At 38.6% G+C, this 8,152-nt stretch overlaps 1 protein-coding gene across 1 annotated transcript in view; it reads right to left on the reverse strand.

The window, feature by feature from the left end:
• LOC139445578 (serine protease 23-like) overlaps positions 1-5,230 on the reverse strand; it is a 32,759-nt gene extending 27,529 nt beyond the window's left edge. The window contains exon 1 of the mRNA XM_071226735.1: positions 4,789-5,230. The gene's annotated coding sequence lies outside the window, so the exon portion shown is untranslated. The remainder of the gene's footprint in view (positions 1-4,788) is intronic.
• Positions 5,231-8,152: the final 2,922 nt, after the last annotated feature.

The following is an 8,152-nucleotide window of genomic DNA, read 5'->3' on the forward strand; positions in this document are numbered from 1 at the left end:
CAGACAGCTATATGAAAGTGTCATGTTGTATCATAATCACTGACGACAAAAACGTTTTTACATTAGTGTCGACGTTTGATCATAACCATCAAAGTTCTATGTCTATCATACGTCAAAACGTAGTACCCATTTCTTCCAGAAGCCGAACAAATGGGAAAACTGTTATCCAAAAGTCAGATAGAAAACAGCCGTTTGAACAGAAAACATTTGAGACAACCGTGAACGTCCCGTAACTTCTGCGAGTTTCGGAATGTGGTGATCCACTGCCTGACATGTGAAAGTCAGTGAAGGACCACCTATGTAACCAATTTATTACTTCGTTCAACAAAATCGTAATTTAACAGCAGAACTAGTGTATATGTCATTATTAGCTGCGGTTGGAAACTTAAACTGCAATTAATCCCGAATTTGCACGGATCCTTTTAAAAATGTGGAAACGGAAGATTTAAATTTTTCCAATGTACAAACTTATTTTTGTCACGATTACCTGTTAGAAAATAATAAAGACGGGTTCATTAAACTGTTTTCACTCAAGTTAAATTCTAGAATGTGAAGAAAGCTTTGATGTTATAACGTCACACACATAAACATGCTTTCCGTTATGTATGGCCTGAAGTGGCTCCTTGGACTAAAGCGCTCGCCTATAAAAGGACGAATTTCCTCCAAGTTTTTATATTTACCTGTATACTGCCTGAGGGTGATTTTTATTATCTTTAATTATATAGGTTTTGAAGTTCTTTACAGGAATCTTTTATGTTAGGTCATTTAGATATTGTTTTAGATACATAATTCCCTTCACTATCAAAATCCTCGAAAGGCGATTTCCTCTAAAGGTATAATTGTAGTAAATAAACTCTGGTGACAAAGAAAAAGAATATTTTATGAGATGGAATTTTTAAATTTTGTATAACTTCGAAAGATTTATCAAAACTAAATCAGGAACATTTTCAATACAGTCATTTTAAAAGACACTTTCTACAATCGTATCAATGGACAATGTCATCTTGCTGCAGTATAACAGGAGGGCCCCATCATATAGTTGACAAAAAATAAGGACGGTGAGGAGTGTTTTGCAGTCAGTGAATGCTAGTTGCAACAAAGAAGACTGATGTGGGATCCCTACAAGGAGTATGATTTGTGAGCACGGTTTGAAGATTGTGACTTGTGATAGGTGTACATAAAACAAACCCAATTTTAAGAAACATGAAGTTCACGTACTGAAAACATTAATTATCATTGTTTTATATGGAGTGGGCTTTTTAACCCACATATAAGACATTCGACCTTTTTCTTATGAATTTAAAACTGGTAAACGTTTGTAGATGACAATGTTACGAGCCAATGCTTTTTATCTAGTTTAATTATTCTGTGATGTGTGATCAACTAGCTTTGTGGATGCATTTAACGTCTATTTGAAATACCCCCACACAGTGATAAAACATCCCATTCCCTGACTATTGAGCATTCTAGATTCTTGAAACCCTTCTTGTTTGCTGATGATGTTCATTACGTGCTGCGTATACTGTTTTTGAATATGTCAGGTGATATTCCAATATCAGCACGCAATTTGTCACTTTGTTGCTATTTTTCCTACCGAGAAACGAAATCTTTACGGAATCTTTGTCATGTGTCAATACTGACTTCGTAGTGAGAAAGAAGACTGACTGGATATGTTTGATACATAATAAACATCACATGTGCGAAGCCCTGTTACAGATATGCTTTTGGCAGTAGACATCGTGCGTGAGAGGATACATAAATTACATTATTACCCGATCATTCCTAATTAATGACAGAGGATGTGTGTGACCAAAGATGTTAACACAATTATGCAATTAGGATATCGACGTTAAAATGTTGGTTCTTTTCAGAAGACAGAGATGCAAGAAATAATACGACTAAGAAATGTATTTATAAGGTTGCTTTTTTCGTATAATTTATAAACAGCCTATGTGGTTTAATGTGAAAGAAATGCATGACAAAAAGGCTTGTATCCAGCCAAAGTGATTTATTTTTGTCAAAATCGTATTTCACTTTAGATCATAAAAGTTTCACATCTCTTGAAAGTGAGGTTTGAAATTCTTGAATATTTGGTGGAATACCTCAAGAATATCTCGACCATATAGGGAAATACGTTCTGTCTTTATCAACGATTTCTACAAAATTATCCTTTGGCAAATAACCAATAAAGTAGAATCGTCATGACACATAACATCTGCAATGTGGTTTTACAAACCGTTGAAGCTTCAGGTGTATTTGAATCGCCTTCGTTGTCTAGTGGTAGAGCGTCTGTCCGGAGAGCGGAAGGTCGTGGGTTCGATGCCCGCCACGTCATACCAAAATACGTTAAAATATGGTACTTGTTGTTACCCTGCCTGGCTTTAAGAGGCTATAACAGGGCCTGGTCGGCTCGGAGTCAGTACACAGTGTCTGAGTGGGGTATTCATGTGAAACTGCGGTATGGAGTCTCAGTGGGCTAGCACTATGAAATCTGCATTAGTTCTGACAAGTATAAGCAGCCACACACACACATTAACTATATGTCTGTCTGTTGGAAGATAGAACTACAATAAATGTTTAAGAGGGAGTATTTGCCTATTGGTATCAATTTGCATGGGAGCGAAATATATTTTGGTTGGGCTATCTCAATGTCTCAACATGGGTTATTAGCAGTGCGTCTGTCACTCATTTTCTCTGCGGATCGGCGCTTGCTACGGGCAGTACAATCTCAGCTCGGGTTTTACATCTCAAATTGAAATAATAAGATGAACCACTTCTTTCTAATATATGCGCAGTGCCAGTGCATATTGTGTTATTTGATATAATGTATGAGTATGGCTCTTCGCTCCTTTCAGCAATATTCCAACAATATCAGGGAGGAGGCAAGAAATTACTTAAGACGTACCCATGTGAAGAATCGATCCCGTGAAGAGTCAACGCTTCTACCACTAAGCTACCATTCTTGGCTGTATCATATAATCACATATGTTTTAAGCCAGGGGTCTGTATTCTAGTGATTGACAAACGGTATTAGTCAACACATGTATATTCAACACATGATGTCTGTATGATAATACAACTGTGTATACAGGTTACAGGAAATACATCTACCACGGACGGTTCCTTTTTCTTCATGAAAGTTAGAAACAACATATTTTAGTGTTCTCAACGGGAATACGTGTTGCCAGAGAAAAGGTACTAATATCCTATCAAGTGATTTTCAAAGCCATAATGTACCCAACACTTCACACTTATGTTCCAGAAAGACGTCTGCGAGAAACATGCGTACGTGAGTACAATATAACAACGCACTTTCTCCAACGTCTTTTCCCCCGCTAAAACGTTGGAGAAAGTAAAACTTTTGCATCGTATAGAGAACATCAGTAACTTCCGTTTAGAAAGTTATATTGTGTTGTGTCGTGTACCAAGGCGCATCAATAGTGCATAATATGGATCTTGTCAAACTTTAATTAACGAATACGTATCGTCAAAACAATCTCGTACAAAGATGAATGGACATGATGACTGTTGTTTAGTCTGCTGTTATGATTAACGGTTATTTCTCGTGTTGTCGGGCATACCTGTCATATACAGTAACAGATGTGTATCGTGAAGTCATGCAGACAAGTGTGACATCTAATCTATTATTCAAAGATGATGAATCAGGCGCCATGTTTTCTTTCTGCCTACGATACTTTGCTCAGAATAAATATTATTGTTACAACGCCATGTCTTGCTTCTTCTTAGAATCCAACAACATGCATTTATTGTTATCTACTATGAACACTAAGACTGCGCTATCCATCTGATCGCTTAAGACATCATCCACGGTATACATAGTCACCTTTGTAGAGTGTAGAACTCAGCAGTAGGAACAGCTAGTCATGATGTACTTACACATAATCTATATGAATTAATATCATACATATTTACTGTAACTGAATGTACCGTACATACACACCATGTGATATTTTGTTTGATCAGCTTGGAAGCTTATGAAATCGTATGAGACCAACTGTTCTTATAGACTGGAAACTGGATAAATCATACCATTTTATAAAGGAGCAAATGGCTGAAAGTAAATCAAGGCCTAGAGAATACAATCAGTGGATTTCCGTGGAAATATGGCGCTATTTTCTGGTGAAGAGTTTGTCTTTGATAGTGTTATACAACGGGAATCATACCGATGTGTGAATGACAAGCAACACGTGAGTTAGAAGTACATCTATGGATATTGATTCTGTGGATGTATGAACAATGTTATTATATCAACCATCCAATTACTTGAGTGACAATACTACACATGGAAGAAAGTACTACCACTGAGCACTATCCTGGGAATGTTGTAAGAGTAAATCTCTTCACTTGCTTGTTTTAAACCTTATTATAATGTACATACTCAACAGTTTTATGCTAAACTCTACATTTCTACCAGCTGGGAGTAGTAAATATATTCGAGATACGTTATATTATACATTCATGATAACACAGTGTCATATTAGGTAACAATATTATATTAGACAATGCTGTCTATACTTAGTTGGTTAGCCATGATGTTTATCGTTAATTAAATACCCCAAACATTTCTTCACAAGATTATAAAATATAACTATATAATCCGAAAAATAACTTTTAATTATATCATCACTCATATCAGGTCAAACAGATTTTACCCTTCATATGGAGTTCCAATTATGGTGACATTGATCTGAAGTAAAGGTGCATGGTGTTGATCTCTTATGATAACTTCTACCATTCTTTGTATGCAATGTTGTATGCACATCTTACCTGCGAGATGAGCGCGTCTTGTTGTCTCCGTGCTGTTCAACTTCTGGCTACTCTCTTGGGGATACCACCACAAACTTTGCTAACTTCATGTTTACAGGTAGCCGGCGGCATGAACCGTCCGCATGTCCGTCCGTCAGACCAGCCGTCTTTCACAGCGGCCAATGATTATAAACCAGGATTGATGTTACTGGATTATAATAAGCCTGTCTCAGCTCGGCGTTCCGGTCACTGGCTCGTCCATTCAAGTGGTGAGAAGTTGGATGTCAAGATTTCTAAAGCACCGACAATGGGCAGGACAACTACGTCACAATCTCGCCCGGTCACTGATGGTGGAGAAATTGGTTCACCCCGCCCTGAAGTATAATCTCACGTACAGAACAAAGTCATCATGTTAGCTCTATACTAACTACTTTACAACTAATTTACATTCGGAATATATTCATTGGTGACTTTATGTCCTGACCGATTTATTAACATCAACGGCTCCATGAGCGAGCTGATCTGACAACGGATGATCGGTGCTGCTTATCGCTTGAAGCAGGTTCAGCCCGCCGCCGCCCACCCACTACCAACCTCGCCACAGACAGGCTAGTACACACAAAAACGCGCATATATTGCCAATAATTGGCATCGTCTGTAAGAAGTCACGTTATTGAACGATTGCTACTTAGCGAACTTGTTGCTGCACGGGCAGTGGGTACCTCCAGTCACGTGACTTCATTCATGACGCCATATTTTATTGTCAACACTGTTTGGGAATGCAGTAACGGGGAAAGCACACACTTGATGATTGAAGTCTATCTGTTGGGATGGAAATAAACTACTCAGGCCTTAGTTCAGTTTGTCGTCAGTCTTACGGCTGTCAGTCGTGGGCGGGAGGGGACATAGCAAGCCCGCTTAGCGACGCACGGGGAGTATTTGGGAGGGGCCAGTCGATCAGACAGGGAGGGGCAGAGGATGAAGCGCCAAATTGAGAGGCGAGCTCACATGTAATAACCTACCGCATTGTTGTTATAGAAAATATCACACACCTCAGTGACGACTGCCGCCTTCTAACTTTGTAATCAACTTTGTTTTCAGCGGTTGCTATGGAGTTGTTCTTTGTCCTGTGTTCGGCATGGTATTAAGAGAACCGCAAGTAGGCGAAGGCGTTATGTCGGCGTTTCAATAATGTGAAAGATGAGACTAAAGAACATGTACCGCTGATCCATGTGAAGATTCAAGGCTCAGTTTGTCAACACAGTGAAGTATCTTACTATTCAAATATGGCTATGTCAATTACGGTACCACTGAAAAATCCATCTTCGTCAACAGCCCTATGTGCCCTTAAACGAAAGTACATATTTCATGTTCATCAGAGCATGGATAGCATGTGTATGTGTAAGGTATTGCATTGATTTTGTTGGAACCTGACGCAAAAAGTAGTGAAACTATCAAATCTGAATGCATACATAAAGGCAGTCTGCCACACAGTTGTTACTCTTGGCGACGATGTACTGTAGTATCTAAAACCGCAATGACCATGTCAGTTCTGTGACTAGTGTGCGCATTATAGAAAGAAAAAATACGACAAATCGATCGGACCAATCAATGTATCTTGTCCTTTATAAATTGCTCGGTTATCAATGGATACACGTGCGTCAGATATAGTATTGATTACCACTGTCTTCAGAATACTAATCACCTGTCGACATAGATCTTACACATTCAACGTCAGCTTGCCAATGCATTACGTATAGGAACGGTTTACATTACCTTCAGACCTTCACTTCATGATCACATTAATCGCAGTGTCTTTGACACTTAATCATTATTGCATATTAGTTTTTGTTTGATAGAACATTTTTGATATCGCAGCAAGCATTGTTAAAGGGTGGTGAAATTACAAATAATAAAAAGGTCACGATCAAGATATGATGTGCGTACACAAAAGGATTTGCTAATGAATATTTTGGCTTATAGTTGATGATTTTGGATTACGTGCTCACGTTGCATCTACTGTAAGGCAACAATTACAATTGTAAACGGAGATTGTATATTTTAAAGACACTGGAACAACCTTCTGGCCAATTATTTAATATTCTTCCTCCCTATTAGATGATGTCTTAATACTGAATTTTGTTTTCAGTAAACCTACTAGCTTGTAACTGACTGAAAATTCGGTCACACATTAGAACAATCACATTAATCTGGAATGAATGAAATATGACATTACTGCAGGGTGTTGCACTAAATTGGCTTTCTGGCAACGAAATACACCATGCAGTTGTTAAATTTAAATTTATTTTTTCTGGATCGAGACACCCAAAGGGATGCCAACGAACACACATGGGAGCCACTGGTAAACAAAGCAAAGTGTTGCAAATATGTTGCAAGACAAAGGTCGCGTTGCAGTAATACATGCACACACACACAAAAAATGAATAATTTCATTCTCAATATTTTCGAGTTCAGGCTTGTTTTGCGTAGAGTAATTGATTGTTTTCAAATGTGCATGTGCTATTCAATACGTTCACCAACAGGCTAGCATAGATTCATAATGTACTCCTGTGTTGTTGTTGACAACATGTACATACACCATTAAGCAGTTCATTTGGCACAGTTATCCCAAAATAAGTCTTCCGTCAAATCGCCCTACAATTTACTGTGTTGATGAATTGATCTTTAGGTTTGGGGACGTTGTTAGAATTTGTAATCCGATTTCCCGTCCGAAACGGTAGCCACCTACAGGGTGGGATAGTTTATTTACTCTGACATCTTCATGGCCTCGGTGACCAATTAGTCACAATTACCTGGCGAAATGTTCAATTATCTGCCCAATATAGCAACAACAGAACCATCGCAACGGGGTAATTGATAGTATTTGAACGGCTGTCATATGCCCCCGTATGTTATAACGTGTTATCAAGCTTGCATGGAGGTCTTGTGTGAAGGGTTCTGATGTTTCTGTCAAGTTTGGATCGAAATGTCATAATAGGTCTCTCACGAAGACATTGTGAGAGTTCGATTGAACACTTGGGCAACAAAAGTTTTTTTCTGATTCTGATTTGAAAGCATAATCCGACATAGGGCTGGGGAGAACTTCGTCTTAATCTTTACCTCATAAGCTAGGGTCCCACTTAGAAAGAGTCATTGTCAAACACCCATGATCAATACGTTCATAACAAAACTCATCCCAAAATAGACTGTTTTCAACTAGGAATGGTGGAATTCTTAAACGCCCATCCAATAAGCAGTGATTGACTCCTAGCCTAAGTTTGGTCTCTTGGACTTAATCACCCTGTCTTTGATACATAGCGGAACGTGCAGCGGGTTAATTTGCCTGTTATCACCTCCAAGCCACCCCCTTTGCATGCGGTCTCAC

Source organism: Haliotis cracherodii, unplaced genomic scaffold (genome assembly GCF_022045235.1).
Source record: "Haliotis cracherodii isolate W230 unplaced genomic scaffold, xgHalCrac1.p SCAF_6, whole genome shotgun sequence".
In the NCBI taxonomy this organism is placed as follows: Eukaryota; Metazoa; Mollusca; class Gastropoda; order Lepetellida; family Haliotidae; genus Haliotis; species Haliotis cracherodii.